Source organism: Crocuta crocuta, unplaced genomic scaffold (genome assembly GCF_008692635.1).
Source record: "Crocuta crocuta isolate KB4526 unplaced genomic scaffold, BGI_CrCroc_1.0 scaffold36, whole genome shotgun sequence".
Lineage (NCBI taxonomy): Eukaryota > Metazoa > Chordata > Mammalia > Carnivora > Hyaenidae > Crocuta > Crocuta crocuta.
In genome coordinates this window covers 14,703,535-14,721,820 of record NW_027532203.1, presented here as the reverse complement: position 1 = coordinate 14,721,820, position 18,286 = coordinate 14,703,535, and the positions used below count along the sequence as shown (strand labels likewise).

The following is an 18,286-nucleotide window of genomic DNA, read 5'->3' as shown; positions in this document are numbered from 1 at the left end:
ACAGGTACATTTCCACAATCTGTTGTTGGTCCCATGATCCCAGCCTCCATCACAGCTTCCTGTGCCTTTTAAAATATTGCTTATTTAGGTCCTCCAGAAAAGAACAAGAGAAGATGGTTTTATCAACACGTCTATGTCCAGGAATGAACTCTGCGGGCTTTAGGTCACTGTTCTTTCAGGAGACTCTACATTGGATTGTCCCCAGAAAGAAACAGAAAGTAGGTAACAAGCAAATCATCCAATCTTACCCACTGGGATTTTTTTTGCTAGCTTTTAAGTACTTCTATTCTCATTCTTTTTAACGTAAATAAACCTTAACCATGGCTTAAAATGACGTGGCAAGTTTTTGATCTTAGAATCTGCCACTTTATCTGTCAAAACTGAGGCTATTGGGGCGCCTGGGTGGCTTAGTCGGTTAAGCGTCCGACTTCCGCTTAGGTCATGATCTCGCGGTTCGTGGGTTCGAGCCCCGCGTCGGGCTCTGTGCTGGCTGCCAGCTCAGAGCCTGGAGCCTGTTTCAGAGTCTGTGACTCCCTCTCTCTCTGACCCTCCCCTGCTCACGCTGTCTCTCTCTCTCCTAGAAAAAAAAAAAAACAGAGTAAACCTATGTATCCTGATACAAAGAGATGTTTGAAGTATATTATTAAGTGAAAAAACTAAGGTACAGAGGAGAATATATTATAACTCAATGTATGTAAATTTTAAAATGAAAAATATGCTGATATAGCCAATTTTTTTCCCCTCAAAAGACATTCAGGGAATCATTAACAGGAGTCCTCTAGGAGGACGGTAATTGGGCTAGAAAGAAAGCTTTTAGTTCAACTGTATACTTTTCTGCATTGTTTAAATTTCATTACCAAAAGCATTTGTTACTTTCAATTTAAAAAATCAACAGGGAGAGGCGCCTGGATGGCTCAGTCATCTGACCTGTCTCTTGATTTCAGCTCAGGTCAGATGTCATGGGTTTGTGAGAGGGAGCCTCGCCTTGGGCTCCATGCTGACAGCGCCGGAGCAGGCTTGAGATTCAATCTCTCCCTCTCCCTCTGCCCCTCCTTTAACCCCTCCCCCCCAAAATAAATAAACTTTGGGGAAAAAATTAACAAGGAAGGGTGCCTGGGTGGCTCAGTCAGTTAAGTGTCAGACTCTTGATTTCGACTCTGGTCATGATCTCACAGTTCATGGGATCAAGCCCTAAGTCAGCTCCACAGTGACAGCATGGAGCCTGCTTGGGATTCTCTCTCTCCCTCTCTCTCGCTCTGCCCCTCCCCTGCACACATGCACATGCACACATTTTCCTCTCTCTCTCTCTCTCAAAATAAATAAATAAACTTAAAAAAAAAGATTCTCTCTCCCTCTCCTCTCTCTCTGCCCCTCCCCCCCAACACACTCTCTTCCCCTCTCTTTCTCTCTCTCTCAAAAAAAAAAAAAAACAACACAGGAAATCAGAATACAAACTTCTCAGTCTTTTTCCCCCCCCTTGCATTTTTAAGCATGAAAAATCAAAGAAATGTTTTTTAGTTGCTGGGCACATTCCCCAAAGGAATACATTAAAAAATAAATGGCAGTGTTTTGGTTTTTGTTGGTTTGTGTTTTATAGCAAAGGGGCAAAGGAAGGGAAGGTAGAAGGCTGGTGGAGTGGCAGGCAGCAGGGCTCTCTCTGTGTCCCTGCTCTGTAAGGGCATGTGCACCTTTCAGTCCTTGTTTGAAACTTATTTCTATTAGACAGCTAATATGTTTAAACATAGAACAAGAGTCTCATGAATCTCACTGTCTTTCATTGATCTAGGTCTAGCTGAGTGTCAACTCACTGCTCAAGCCTGCCCATTATTCAGAAACCTAGGGATCTGTGACTCACGATGTGCCTCCTTCATCGTATGGTCCCAGTAGGTGTAGAATAATGAGATCAGATGTCTTTTTCTCTTTGTTTTTGATCCCTAGAGAAAAGAGAACTCTAGCTCTCTACTTGTTCATGAAATTTAAACCTCTGTTAGAATAAAAGTAAAGCTGAGTTCATTGTTACAAATTTTATGCCAAGAATTTACTCCTCCAAATGGAGATTTATTTAGGCTACACATACATTATTCAAAAAAAAAGAAAAAGAAAAAAGAGGGTGAGAAGAAAGATTTCTTTCTCTGATGAATAGAAATAACACTTAGTATAATTAAGTAGCATAGCAATCCCAAATCTCACAATACAGTGACTTTTATATCTTAAAAAAAAAGAGAGAGAGAACTATGTGTAGTTCTTTAAGAAAATTCCTTTCAGGAACGAATGGAGGAGAACACTCTGAATGTTACAAATTTTGCAGAATAGTTTTCTGCTTTGGGGCTTTGTATTTTGAATCATGCATTTATTCCAGTGTGAAGGGTACTGGACCCCGATTCCAATTAAAAGTGATACATGTTTTGATGATAATTTACACATGTTCTGTGCTGCTACCTATTGGCAAACAGGTTTTAAACACTGAATTCATTCCAGGTCTTGATCTTCTCTTGCACATTTATGTAAAAAAGAAAAAATACCCTTTTATACCTTGTTCAATCTCTATTTGGACGCTGATTATTTAGAGCCCCGGGATTTACTTGCTTACCACCTTTGCTTTGGTTGCTCTCACTGTGTCATTAAACAAATATTCATTCAATAAACGTTTACTGAGAGTCTCCTCAGTGCCAGGCTCTCAGCCCAACGCTAGGGCATGAGGGAATATAAAGACAACCATATAGATAAAAATATATGATCCCTACCCTCGGACAGGTCACAAGCTGGCAGGCCATGGGCTCTTATGTCCAATGTCCATTCTGATGTTTGTTCAGTACAATCAGGGCCGGGGCTAAAGTAAGGCAAGAGAGACATAGGACAGTATCTTAGCAGAGCCCCCCAACCCCCCGTCGGCGGTACGCAGATGAAGAGGGGCACTTGAGAGGGAGGGTCTCCACACATTTTGAGCTCTAGGGTTCCTGGTTTCGCCCAAGTCCTGGCTTGCCAGCATCACCTGGCCACCTGGCTGCGTGACCTTCCCACGTGGCCTTGTCTTCTCTTCTGTCACCCTCAACTTAGCTCCTTTCACTTTCCTGAAAATATCTACACTCAGTGTGTTTTTCATGCCCAGGGCTATGCAATCATCTCTGTAGCCACCCCATCTAATGACTTCTAGGTCTTGATCAAACCTCACACTGGGGCATCTTGGTGGCTCAGTCAGTTAAGCATCTGACTTCAGCTCAGTTCATGATCTCCATTCGTGGGTTTGAGCCCCACATTGGGCTCTGTGCTGACAGCCTGCTTCGGACCCTGTCTCTTCTCTCTCTCTCTGCACCTCTCCTGCTTGTTCTCTTTTTTGGATCCTGTGTGTGTGTCTCTCTCTTTCTCAAGAATTAATAAACATTAAAAAAAATCATACCAAAAGTCTGCCCCAGAGCAGAGTCTGATCCATTTCTCCCCATGCACTTGCACTCTTACAACGGCCTTTATCACCAGCCAATTCGTATGCAAATTATTACATAGGAACCCACCTCCCCAGCCCGGGGTTGTGAGCCTGTGGAAAGCAAGGCCTGTCTTCCAGTCTTTGCGGGAAGTCACTCCAAACCCGAGGCCCCCAGCACGGTGCTTTACAAACGGCAGGGGTCGTCGTCCCTTCAGGCAGCTATAACAAGTTACCATAGACAGAAACATCCATTTCTCACAATTCTGGAAGCCGGAAGTCCAAGATCAGATGCGAGCAGATGCAGTGTCTGGTGGGGGCCTGCTTCCTGGTTTGCAGACCCCGTGTGCTCACATGCTGAGGGCAGAGAGAGGAAGCGCGCTCTCTCTCGTCTCTGCCTGTCAAGGCACCAAGTCCTCTTCCTGAGGGCTCCATCTCATGACGTCATCACCTTGCAAAGGCATCTGGGCATAGGGTTTCAACATATGAATTCTGGGGGGACACAAACAGTCCATAGAGTGGGTTTTTAGCAAATGACTCCCCCATTTAGCTGAATCTTCACAACCTTCAGCACATTTTCAGTGTTTCTTTCACGTTAACAAAAGCAAACATTGGGGCGCCTGGGTGGCTTAGTTGGTTAAGCGTCCGACTTTCGCTTAGGTCATGATCTCACGGTTCGTGGGTTCGAGCCCCGCGTCGGGCTCTGTGCTGACTGCCAGCTCAGAGCCTGGAGCCTGTTTCAGCCTGTGACTCCCTCTCTCTCTGACCCTCCCCTGCTCACGCTGTCTCTCTCTCTCCTAGAAATAAATAAAACATTAAAAAAAAATAATAAATAAATCTCTTAAAAAAAACAAAAAAAACAAAAGCAAACTTTGGTTTGAGGCATTCGCCACACTCATATGTAACTATAGAAGCAAAATAGGAATTACAGGAAGTTAACTTGCTAAAAAAAAAAGCCATATTTTTTTATTTCCCAGAAGCTAATTAAATGTAATAACAGCTTAAGTAAATCGATATTTCATTTAGCACTAATTTCATTTGTGTGTAGGGAGTGAGGGGGGTAGGGACTAAGCTGTTATGACAATAGGCTTTCCCTTCACTGTGTAAGAGTCACTGGGCAAAGATCTGCACAGCCACTTCTTGGGCAACAGAATGGCCCCTAAGAGTGGATGACACTGGGGACCCTGTCCAAGTTGGGGAACTCCTGATGACAGCAGGATCTTTTTACCGAAGATGACAGTGTGGTGTAGGATCGAACTAGATGCAGCCAACTTAATAAGCAGTGTTCCATTGCTTCATCACAGTAGGAAGCCACAACCCCTACACACACACACACACACACACACGCACACACACTCACACTGAAGAGCCAAAAATTAAGTCCTCCATTAAGAGAAACCTCGAGCTGCACGTAGCCCCAATCCCAGTCCCGGGAAAAGCCTCAGATTGTTCAAGGCTAAAGCCATCCTCGGACCGCCCTCAGTTCAGCTAATCAAAAAGAAAAAAAGAAAAAATTCCTATGGTCTGAGTCAAGGCTGGGAACTGCAGATACAAACTAGCCAATTTCTCACCGCTTGCCTGAACCCCACGTGGGCCCTTTGAACTCACCTCATAATTGGTCATTTTCAAAGGATTCTCGAGAGTCATGACTGGGTTCCACCAAAAGTAATGAACACCTCACAGATACTGAATGGTCAAAGCTGTAATTGTAATTGGTGCTTATGTGATGATGCTACATGTACTGTAACACCCCCATCCCTTACTCATTAAAAACCCTGTTCGCTATTGTTCTTCACTTCACCTTGCTGCCACGACACCGGTAGGCTGGTGAGCCCCTGCTCGAGCTTGTAATAAAGACCCTTTTGTACTTGCATCAGTGCCGGCTCCTTGGAGGTCTCTGGGACTCGCGATACGGGCACAACAACACAATGGCTATCTGACACAATGGCTATTTGAGCGAACAGTTAGAATACCTCCCAAGATGGTGTCCTGGAGAAGTTAGTGGCCTGGGACCCTTAGCATCATTTTACTCATGGCATTTGCTTTACATGAGGCCAAGAAAGAGATGATCTATCAAACCTATCTCAGTATCAACCCCTCCCACCCCCACCGCCACCTCGGGCCAAGCTTTTGTGAAATCCATCCTGGAATTGATTTAATGGCCAAAACTTGAATCTGCCTGATCATTGGAATCAGGAAGTAGCCTTTCCGCTTTCTTGCTGTTGCCTTGCAAAGATCCGTTGTAGGAGACAATTGTCTTTATGGTGTGACTTGCTTGACAAAGCAGCTTAGAGTTATAGCAACTTTGATAAAATATTTCAAATAAGCAAATTCAAAATGTTGAGTGGAAAGCCCTTATCTTTCTTGGGAGATCTTAGCAAAAGCATTCTGTGATGTGTTTCTCCTACCTCCTCCCTGCACATCCAGGCATCACCCTCTTCCACCTAAAATGTGTAAAAATCAGAAGAGCACCACATGCTAAATGTGGAACAGAGCAGGGTTTTCTAGTCTATGGTGATCTGCTATTGCAATCAAAATAGTCACAGTCAACCAGGAACCATTTCAAACTCAGAAGTTTCGCACACATTCAGGAATCTGTGCCTTGAAATGCAACACTGTTGTGGCCGGATGCTAAAGGAAGAAAGAGAAACTCACACTGCTCAGTGTACGTGCTTCAGGAAAGCTGTGCAAAGACAGAAATCCTGCCAAATCAATGAGATTTTAAAATCAGTTAATTAAGAGGTGGTTGTTTGAAAGGAAATATGCGTGAAAAAAACATCAGTTGTATCTGCTTCCAAGTTTTGACTTTACGGCTTTCTAAAAGGATGGAGTTTCCTCAAACACTTAAAAACAGAACCACCATGTGATTCAACAATTTCACCTCTGAGCATTTACCTGAAGGAAATGAAACACTACCTCAATAAGATATCTGCACCCCATGTTCATTGCAGCATTATTTCCGATACCTAAAATATTGGAAAAAACCTAAGTGTCCGTCAACTGATGAGTGCATTAAGGAAATGTAGTATATATGCTCATTTTTATCTGAAGAGTACATTTGCATATGGAGTAAAACTTTAACTGATGCTTATTTTTGGAACTCATGGAGACAAAGGTTAATCTGAAGTCTGACTTTTACAACTGACAAATAGCTGTAATTAATATACAAGCAAATTTAATGGGGGAAACTTTAAATATCTTAAAAGCGCAAATATTTTTTGAGCACCTTCAAGTATGTACCCTTTACCAAAAAATAACCAGTGTAGTATTAAGCAACAAATTTTAATCTATTTATTTTTAAATATATATATTTTTAAATGTTTGTTTATATTTGAGAGAAAGAGAAAGAGAGAGTCAGAGCACAAGCAGGGGAGGGGCAGAGAGAGAGGAAGACAGACTCTGAAGCAGGCTCCAGGTTGTGAGCTGTCAGCGCAGAGCCTGATGTGGGGCTCGAACTCAAGAGCTGTGAGATCATGACTTGAGCTGAAGTCAGATGCTTACCGGACTAAGCCACCCAAGCGCCCCTCTTAATCTATTTATTAAAACAAGATTCATAAGGTAGTCTGCTAAGATTTTTATTACCTTCATTGAAGTACTATACATACTTCTAAGTAATCAAAATCCATTTTCTTTACATATTATCTAACTTTTCCTTCTAATTCAGATTCTCTTCAATTTAGTGCAAATTAATAAAATTTTATTCATTTGAAGATCATTAAAATAATGCCCTATGCCTAATTCCTGGTTCTAAGATTTACTGTGTGAACTTGGGCAAGCCATTTTAACATCAGTAAAGCTCAGGTGTATCATCCATAAAATGTAAAAAATAGTACCTCTTGTGAGCTTTGTGAGGATTAAATGCGAAGACATGTGGTGCAGGGCACGGCCAGTGACAAACACAGTAAACATCAGTTCCTTTTTCCACGATTCTTGTTTTATTTCAGTGTGCATTCCAATGATCCTTAAAGGATGACCTGTGTATATTTTCAGGTTGATCTGTGGATACTATAGCTATAAATCAATGACCTTTATAAACCCCGAATTCCCTTATTAGCATCTCATTAAAATAAATACAATTTTTTCCATTTATTCTGCTAAGGTTTTTTTGATATTTGTTTATTGTGATAGGACTAAGGTCTGATCATTGATGTATCTCATATCAATAGGCCACAGAAATTAGGGATACTTTTAGCTTGAAGGAACCATATATCCAAGCATGCGTCTGAGACAAACAAGAGTTATTTTTGTTTTGTTTTGTTCGTTTGCATAACACAAACATTCAGATACGGAGGATTAGCATTAGCAGTGCTCAGCTACTCAGGCCCATCATCAGTCCTTTTTACCTTTGTACTCACTCTGTCATCGGCATTACACTGGTGCCTTATCTTTGTCACTTGTCTGGGACAGTGACCACATCTCCAGGTAGCGTTCACATTCAAGGTTGGATGAATGGGAAAGAGTGGCTCCAACCACGTCTTTCTCTTTTATTGGAGAAGCAAAATGCTTACCCGATGTCCCCCCCACACTTCCTCTTTGGCCAAAACTAGTCACATGGACACTTCCTTCCAACTGAAAGAGAGGCAAGAAAATCAAGTATCTGGCAAAGGAAAGGTGGATTACGTAATTCAGCCAATAATGAATCATCAACAGGACCAAGGCACATTACTACCAGGAACAATATCAATAATTTTTTTAGCAAGTAAAGGGAGGAGTGGGTATGCCATCGGTAACAGGGTCTGATGCATGGAACTTCTACTTGGTGAAAACAATCTGTATGGCCATGAAGCCCTGCTTTCTGCCTTTTGTTGCCCATATCTTTCATCAGTTATAGAGCTATCAGAATTATCATAATAATTAAGATGAAACTTGTATCAATCTCAAATTTTGCCATTTACTTCTTGCCATTTGGGCGCCTGGGTGGCTCAGTTGGTTAAGCGTCCGACTTTGGCTCAGGTCATGATCTCGCGGTTCGTGGGTTTGAGCCCCGTGTCGGGCTCTGTGCTGACAGCCAGCTTAGAGCCTGAAGCCTGCTTCAGATTCTGTGTCTCCCTCTCTCTCTGACCCTCCCCTGCTCATGCTGTCTCTTTCTCCCTCTCTCTCTCTCAGAAATAAATTAAACATTAAAAAAAATTTTAAAAACTCACAACTCCTTAAAGGTAGAAAGCTGGATTAGATGATTTCTTGAGATTTCTCACAGATCTGAGACCTATGATTCAAAATTCTAAATGAAAACATATAAGTGTACTGTGTATGCTTCTAATATAGGAATCCTTGTACCATACCCTCATCCTGATCTTATTTGAGTTCTGATCAGTGAGAATTTCAAGTTCTTTTCCAGTAAGTCCACTCTGTGTCTTTTTGCAGCTTATTTTTCTTCAATAAATTAACTAATCTATATTTTTCTCTATTAATACATTTCCAACCAATATGATCTGCATCATACAATCATTCCACAAACATACACAGATCACTTACTTTGTGCACAATTCTGAAAATATAAAGATGGAGAAGAAGCCATTTTTTGTCTACAAAGAGTGTATAATCTGGGACAGAGACAGACTTGTAAGCCAATAATGTAGAAGAAGAAAATTTCACAGGTTCTGTGAAAGAAATGCTAAAAGTGAAGAGGAGAGAAAGGCAGGAATAGTCAACTCTTGGTGGGTTAGAGTCAAAATTCTATGACTATGAGTCATTAACATCAATCAGAGACCTATTCAGAACCAGCATTTTCAGGATTTATAGTATTTTCAGGGGGTTCATTCAGAGGTTAACAACTACATAGATTATAAGCCCTTTTTATCTAACTTTATTTATTTTGTGGCGGGGGGTGGGGAGGGAGGAGGCAGAGAGAGAGGGAGAGAGAGAGAATCCCAAGACCACATGGGGCTCGATCTCAAGAACCATGAGATCAGGACCTGAGCTGAAATCAAGAGTCGGACGCCTAACCAAATGAGTCACCCAGGCACCCCTGTTATAAGCTTTTTAATTAAAGATTTATTCATAGGGGAAAATCTTTCTGTTTTTAAGGATGACAGATTTGTTCATCATCCTATCATGATCTCTAGTTTATGGGAAGATAGCCAAAGGAAAGAAATCTTATTTCCCAATATCCTGGGAGATTTCCTGGGAAATCACTCACTTTTTTGCTTGTCAGCCACTTGGCTCTCCTGACATACACTTTTACATCACACTGGGAGGTGAGGAGGCATCTTCTTGTGATGATCAACTTCTGAATTCCCCCTCTCCACATTTAGTTCAATGACAATGAAATTAGAAGTTCAGTAACTTCAGGTAACAATGAATGTTTTCCCAGACTGCAGATTGTGACTCATTAACAGGTCACAAAATTGACTCAGTGGGTCTTAAACAGCTTTTTTTTAAAGAAGTAGGCTAGAAAAAAAATATATATAAGTAGCATATTATGTATTATAAATGATACACATATATATGATAGAAAATATCAAAATGCATTTCACCCTGTTAAGACAAGTTTTTGTTGCAGTTGTGGGGGGAGGGACTGTACTGAGTGTACTGAGCCACGACATAAAATATACACCTTACTGTGTCACAGTGAGAAAGTTAAAGAGCTAGACTCTAATCCTCATGGAGGCACTTATTAGCTACCTAGCAAATATTTGTTGAACTGAACTGGTTTGTATGGATTTGGATTTGGATTGAACTGATTTGCGGATTCGCTCAACACATACTTATTAAGACTAAATATGTCCACGACGCTGACCATTGCAAACCCTCATTTAAATTTTGTGAAAAGGTAGGTCACCAGCAGACTCTCAAAGGTTAATCAGATTCCATAAATGCTTTTTTAAGGGATAAATCATTCTATTTATGGGGACTGCTTCATAATATTTAATCTGGTTTAACCCCCAGCTGCTGTATAAAGTCTCCAAATGATAGCCAAAAAGGATCTTATGAAAGCATGCAGTGTGATGGGTCATTAGCAAATAGTCTTCAGATCTTTATCAGTCCAAACCCCTCCTTCACAGTCAAATCAGAGCGGTCTGCACTTTGTCCTTGCCCCAGGCACAGATGATGTCACAGGCCCCTCTCCCCTGCGTTCCTTTTTCAGGTCTAGGTGCTGAGCTCGTATCTTCTCTAGTTATAACCACCTCCCACCTACCAACTCTGCCACCAGAGGCTTTGATCTTCCTGGAAGCCACATCCTCACTGTCCCTCTGAGGGTAGAGCCCCCACTGTCCAGAGCCATCATAGTTCTTGGTGCTCAATATGAGCCCCACGAATCCCTCCCTGTACCCAGAGGACTCCAGCTTGCTAGATCTGCACCATCTGCCCTTCCATCTCCCTGCCTGCTTGTGGTAAATCCTCCCACAGATTCCTGAGTCCTCTGCCTGTCCTTGGACAAGGGCACCAAATCATGGCAGAGGGCATGGCACCATGATGATCCTTAGACATGTGAGCAACCAGGGGGGTGGAGAGAGGGACCCTTCCTGGCTCCACCGCCCCACTCTGAAAGAGGTGCACACCGGCGTTCCACCAGAAGGGACCAGGGCTCTGAGGAGCTTCGGCCACAGCTTCTGCTGCAGCCGGCGTGAGTGTTTCTTGGAGCAGGGTGCTTGTCGCACCCCCACCCTGCCTCTGAAGGTCATATCATCTTGGGCTCTGACGCTTGTGACCGTTATGGGCTGCATTCCTGAGTTCCCCAGCACCCTGGCACACAGGCGAGGGGTGAATGCTTTCACAGTAAGCAATCACCACTCCAAAAGTCATCTATGCCTTGACTTCCCCAGGCCCCCAGGGACCTCCGTCCCTTCCTCTCATGTGAGCTCATTTCCATCTTCAGTCAGGAAAAGAGCATCCCAGTCAACAGGCCGCCAGGGCAGAACCGGCCAAGGAAGCACAGCTAGTCTTGTCGTCCATGCCTTTCAAATTCCTCCCAGAGGCTCCTTGTGGATCTTGCCTGGTTTGTTTTGTGGAGAGTCCAGGCCTTCGAGGGAAGAGAGCAGAGAGCGAGAGCAGCGGAACACCCGAGCTGCTACCCAGAAAGAATCTGCAGAAGGGTCCATTTTGGTCCCCTCGGTCCCAAATCCAAACATCTCAGCAGAGCAGTGTCTGTCTTTCAGAGCAACCCAGAGTTCCGGAACTTAAGTGTGGACTAGTCATGAACACAGCAACACAAAAATATTCTAGATGAAATAGAGCCACTGAAACTCTTCAGAAACTGAAGAGAAATTCTCCATCATTCCTATGTGATCTGGATGGTCAAGTACATTCCAGGATTTTCTTCTAATTAAAAAATTCAGCAACTGGCAAGGAGTTTCCAAGCTGTCGGTTGTCTGGTTTTGGGGACTGCAGCAAAATGGTTAAAAACTTGTCCTTAGAATTAATTCTGGGATCACATCCCAGCTTTGCCACTTAACATGAAAGGCCTGGTTCCTCTGTGTATTAAATAGGGACAATACCACAGCCTGCCTCATCGGTCTGTAATGCGGGGTGATTAAGAGAACCTATGCTAAGCACTGACTATAGCATCTGGCACATAGGAAGCAATACCTGTTAACTGTTGTTACTCTTATTAGCAATTATGAGAATTGATGGAAGAGAAGGACGGGGTAATGAAGACTGAGACTCATTAGAATTTATAAAGCTGGGTCCTTCAAAATAAAAATAAATGGACTATATTCCAATGTATTCTACTTGGCTTCTTGTTCACATGACAACGCATCAGAAACATGGAACATTGCACAGTGGAAAGAACATGGACTTCATACCCCTTTCTTCTCCTTCCTGAGAGATGTGGACACATTATTAAACTGATAAGAACAGATACTACACTTGATCTTAGCCAAAAGGCTGAGAAGCGATGTGGACACATTATTTATCCTCAGCGGGCCTCCATTCATTCAACAATAAAATGGAATAATAATAATTAACATTAGGAGAGCTTGGGTTACATGGCCTGGGTTACCTAAGTTGGTTACGTGTCCAACTTCGGCTCAGGTCATCATCTGACCGCTTGTGATCAAGCCCCGCTTCAGGCTCTGTGCTGCCAGCTCAGAGCCTCGACCCTGCTTCTGATTCTGTGTCTCCCTCTCTGCTCCTCCCTCCTCCCTCCCTCTCTCACTCTCTCTCAAAAATAAATAAACATTTAGAAAACAATAATAATTAACATTAAAAGGCATCATCTTGCCCCGTCTCTCTGGGGCCAGCAGCCCCTCCCATGTGCACGGACTCCCACCCCATGGAAGCCATGTCGTCTCCTCCACAGTAGTATAAAATGAGTCTATTTTGTTTGTTTTCAATCTCTGGTATTTCTTGCACTCCTTTGACGCAGTTGGTCTTCAGGAAAGATTTGCTAGCTGATTGAATGATGGAATAACCAAAAGCGACAGAAAAAGAGGGTTGGTAGGAAAAATGCAATTCCTTTGTTACTCATATTCCAGGGAGCAACCTTAGCAACTGTATCCCAAGCTAATGCAACAGCATAATGTATGCTGAGGTTGTCTCGCTGTAGTAGATGTAATTGGATTTGTGCTTATCCAAGTCTTCATAGTAAGTGGTATTAGGATGCAGCCCACTTTACCTGTATGTCCTCTGGGTTCTGTGTTACCTAACCTTGCTTCTTTAAAAAAAAAATTTAATGTTTATTTATTTTTGAGAGAGAGAGATAGGGACAGAGAGAGACAGAGAACAAGTTGGGGAGGGGCAAAGAGAGAGGGAGACACAGAACCCAAAGTGGGCTCTAGGCCCTGAGCTGTCAGCACAGAGCTCAACGTGGGGCTCGAACTCACAAACCATGAGCTCATGACCTGAGCCAGAGTCAGGTGCTTAACCAACTGAGTCACCCAGGCGCCCCAGTTATACTAAATTTTTTAAGTGCCAAGATAAGAATATCCCCAAGAAGCTTTCCATCTGTCAATAAGTCTCATGGCTATACCAGCAACATGATTGTGCTGCTAGATATTTGCTTCTTCCACTCTAGCTCATCAGCATGTTACTTGATATGTTAGCATCCTGTTTATTACCCCTAAGTACTAGGTGCAGAATGCCCTTTTCAGAGAGTAAAGAGCTATCCAAGTCCCCAGCATTAGCTTTTTGCCTACATACTTAAGGTTTAGCTCCTAACATGAATGCCCCCAAATAACTATGGTATGAATTGTTCTGAAATGATTCTATAGCATCCCCATCTTGGAAGAGACAAACCAATTTGTTTTATTTACACTATTTTGAAAAGACAATGTGAAATGTCAAGACAACTTATGTCATGAATTATGCGATTCTTGGGTTGAAAAACAATGCATAAAGAGGGGAGATTTCCTTTCTAGTTATGTGGGTCTCTAAGTTGCTGTTGCTTTGGACACTTAGTTACTTTTTACTGACATTCACTTTTACTACAGTGACTTCCAGCAGTATTCAGCATCTACCTTCAAACTTCTAGCCCAAAAATCTCAAGTATTATCACTGTGCAGTTTGAAGATACACATCCAGTAAACTACTGCTTTATAAAATAAATAAAACAAATTCCCGGGGGGTAGGGTTTTCCATAAAAGAAAGCATTATAGGAGGCAAAAGTCACAAGATATTGAAAACACTGTTTCCAGCTCAGTGTGGTGGGGTAGGTGCTAGTAAGAGTGAAAGCAAGTACCTTTCAGCCGAGCTAATGTACTTTCTGTGGAACCTTGTTTACTAGATTTAAGGGCCCCAAAAATTAGGAACAATATATTCTGCACTGTCATAAATGCAAGTACATATTGTCTGTCCTCTCTTTATATTAGAACATTGAAGACACATCAAAGAGTTATAGAATTACATAGCGAACCCAGAATTGCCTATGGTTTAAAGGCTGAAACGTAGCCCAATTACCAGAGTCAAATACCTACTGGTGAGATAGAAGTGTAGTCACACTCTGGCTTTACTTTGCAGCGTGAGGATATTCCAGGCCTACAATCTGGGAACAGGCCCAGTACCTCTTCAGTGAAAAGTCAGAGCTCGGTCAAAGTTGTTGTTAGATCTCTGTTCCAACTCATGCGCCTTCTGCCTTGACGAGGCCGTCCTCACCCAAATTTCCAGCTGTTCACGTCCAGGAATAGAACTAGAGACGTGAACTGCCCTCATTCTAGAGAAAGACAGGGATGCTGAAGCGGTATCAGCCTCCACCCAGGCTACATGTCTCTCCCGCCAGCCAAAACAAATGCATACCTTGTCTATTCCTGATGGGGGCAGTCAAAAAAGAATAATGCAGAATTTACACATTTACAAAGATTATTTTTCTTCTCTGTGATGTAATGATCTATTACTAATAAAATAAAATAAGAAGCTACTGTGAACAGCATGCATTGCCTATCAGAAGAATTCACTGACATACAGAATCCTGAAAGCACAGACAGATTCACACGAAGAAGCAAGCAGTACGAGGACCCAAACAGTTTCCTCCCCTCTATCCTCAAGGCAGAGGCTTCCTTCCCAACTCCCGTCTTCTCTAATGCTGTCACCAGTTTCTCAGGCACTCAAAATTCCAAAACTTGGGGCATCTCACTCTTCTTCTTTGTCTCCCTTATCCCATAAGTCATCAATTTCTAGATGCCATTTCCTTGAAAAGCCTCACATCCTCCCTTCTTCTGTCCTCAGGCAGGACAGGCATTCAGTAATCACATGCTGATTATGACAATCCTCACTCTTGGGCCCTCTCCATCCCATCGGCTTTGTACACCCTTGACAGGTGTCCCTGAAATGCCATCTTCATGGAGTCACATTTCTCAGTGCGAGCACATAGAATGGCAGCCCCCTGGCACCTCCAGTGTCATCTATAATCCACTACTGAGATCCCTCCATTAGATTTTCACCTCCCAGAGGACAAGGATGGTCTTACTGACCCCCATTGTAACCCGGCACGGTGTGTGACACAGAGTGGGCGGTGAGTAAATTCCAACCAAATGAATCAACAAACTCTGAAGCCCATGGGGCAGGTCATATCGCCCATTTCATAATAATTATGGGGGCAGAGTAGTTAATGAGTGACATGAATGTTTTGCCTTTCAACAGGTGAGAAAGCGCAGGAAGGGCATTCTAACAGGTCAATGCTTTGCCTAATCTTGTAAGCTCTCAAGATCCTTCCTGAGTGCAGAACAATAAAACACAATTATTTCATGAGTACTTATAAATAGTAGCACAGACTCAGAGGAATTGATGTCAAAAATTTCTCAAAGTTTACTCTATGTGATTTGAGGTTATTATAAATGCCCTGCCTGACAAGGGCTCATTGACTGTTTTTTTTTTTTTTTTATCATGAGCACTTACACACAAATCAGAAACACTATAAATAGGGCTACTTGAAAATATAAAAATACAAGCACAAGTGACTTTGGGCAAGCTGCTTGCTGTTTCTGAGCTGCAGATTCCTCATGTGTAAAGTGAGGAGGTTGCACAGAGCAGATGATCTCTGTGTTCCCTTCAATTCTTATTTTATTCTGTATACAAAACAAACAAACAAACAACAGCAACAACAAAACCCTCTGCTCCTTAAAGCAGCCAACTTATTAGTTTGAGCATTTGGTTCGTAGGCCAGTAAAATTCCCTCGTCTCCAGTGTTTTTCTGTGGAATCTTCATAAGGTTAGAAGCCTTTTATTTTGGCAAGGAAGGAGTTTTTTATTCTCTCAACTATCACCATCACGTCATTTTAACAAGCATTTTAAGACCAGAAATTTAATCTCTGGATAAAAAAAAACCCTTGTCCTTCATACATTCATTTTATTAAGAAATTCATTGCAGCCGCCTCATTTTTCTCATTCCATCACAGATGAGCGAAAACTTTGTCACAGATTTGATATCTGTTGTCACCCAGACTTACCATTTTCATTCCTCTGTGTGACCTAGGTTGTAATAAGTCCAGCTTCCTCGTCTGTACCATAGGGATAGGAGTGAATCCACCATTTTATCAACCATAAGTATGATAAAATCTAAAATTTCAGCATTGGAAGGTATATTAACTAGAGCTAAGGGTAATTGGGTGCATCCATCCGAGTGATATTTATATTCTTTCTATTATGCCACTTCCAGACAGTTATCCAAACGGACAGCAGACAACTGACTGGGCAGTTCTCTGTGTTCTGCTTATTTACCACCAGCTTTCCTTTCACAAATCCCTTTCCTGTGATTTATGCACTCTGAAATGACACTGAGAAACAGGAATGCGGGTATACATTTGACGTAATTATGTAATTAATGTATACATTTGACGTAATGATACAGATTGACAGATAAAATGCTCCATTTCTGCATGTTTAAACTGTCTCCACTTTCCAGGACTCGATGCAAAAGCCCCCTCCTCCAGGAAGCCTTCCCCATCTCTACTGCCAGAAGCAATCTTTCGAACTTCCTCGATATTATTCCACCTTATCGTATGGTACTTTCCAGTTTCTTCCACCTCTATGGTAGGGTAAAATATGTGAAAATCTTATTTCCTCTATTTGACTGCAAAGTCCTTGGTGTCAAGAATTATGTCTTTGAACGTTCTTGTAAAGCCAAATGCATTTAGACTGCAGGAAAAAGATTCTTGGTGAATTGAGGGAAGAATGAAGCAACGGAAGGAGAAAAAAAGAAGTCTATTGCATGCAGGAGAGGCCTTCCTCCATGGAAAAGACTCTTAAGGGAGTATTCAAGAGAAAGGGAGGGAGCAGAAAATAAAAGTAAGCTGAATTAAAAGCCACCCCGTCAATGAAAGGGATTCTGTCTAAAGAAGTAAGGAGTACCAGGGAATGGGGTGGGGGTGGGGTGCCTGGGGACGTGTTATCTTTATGGCTGATACTTGATAGACTGACTTTGCTTCTTCCTTCACCTGTTGCTTTCAAATCCACTTTCTGAATGAGTACTTGCTACCCTTAGAGAAGTCAGAGGTAGGCATATGCAATCACCACAGGCAAGCTTTAACTCTAACAAGACAGATTAACTCCTTCGCCAGAAGGTAAGCACTATCTCTCTGAGAGCAATCAATCAACTGACTGAAACTTTTCTCCACTGCAAATGCGCAGATTTGTTCCTACAACTAAATCACTGGAACATCGTGTTCAGCCAAATTGCTTCTTCTTCAAGGAAACTTATGCCAGTGCTGGGGATGCCAGGCCACTCCTCCCTAACCCAGGACCCCTTCTGAACAAATCAAGTTAGCCTGAGCCAGCAGGGACATTGGGCAAACCCTCTGTCTCTGATTGGATGAGAGGTCATGTCAGTCACGTACTCAGACCACCCCTCCCAGCTCAGACCTTATATTCCTTTGTCCCTAGCTCGGTTACAAGCACTGAGCCCAGCAGTCCAGGTCTCCCTCCCCTTACCCCCACCCCATGACTAGAGTGGCCTCACAGAGCCAGCCTCAAACTCAAGTTGTCCATAATGGAACCCTTCACCTCTCCACACCCCAAGTATGCTTTTCCTCACGGTTTCTCAATCCTTGCTAAACATAGTATCTCCCAGGTCAGGAAGCCTCACAGAATTTTCTACTACGCAGCCCCCTAGGCTCTTTCTTTTCTGGGCCACCTCGGATGCTGGAATCCCCTCCCACCTTTGCTGCAAGCTCCAGGGATAAAGCCACGTGTCCCCTCTTCACCCCAGGGTAGTCACCAAAGCCAAAATTAAGTCAAAGAAAACGGAATCACTTTTCCTAGGTAGGGTTTTTGTTTTTAATTATTTGAACATTCTTTACTCTTGTATTTTTTTTTGAGAGAGAGACTACAACGTAGTTGGGGAGGGATAGAGAGAGAGAGGGAAACCCAGAATCCAGAGCAGGCTTCAGGCTCTGAGCTGTCAGCATAGACCCCGAAGCAGGGCTCGAACCCACAAATTGTGAGATTATGACCTGAGCTGAAGTTGGGCACTTGACCGACTGAGCCACCCAGGTG

At 42.7% G+C, this 18,286-nt stretch overlaps 1 pseudogene; it reads right to left on the bottom strand.

The window, feature by feature from the left end:
• Window positions 1-12,040: 12,040 nt before the first annotated feature.
• On the bottom strand, window positions 12,041-12,259 carry LOC144242753 (U2 spliceosomal RNA; annotated as a pseudogene).
• Window positions 12,260-18,286: the final 6,027 nt, after the last annotated feature.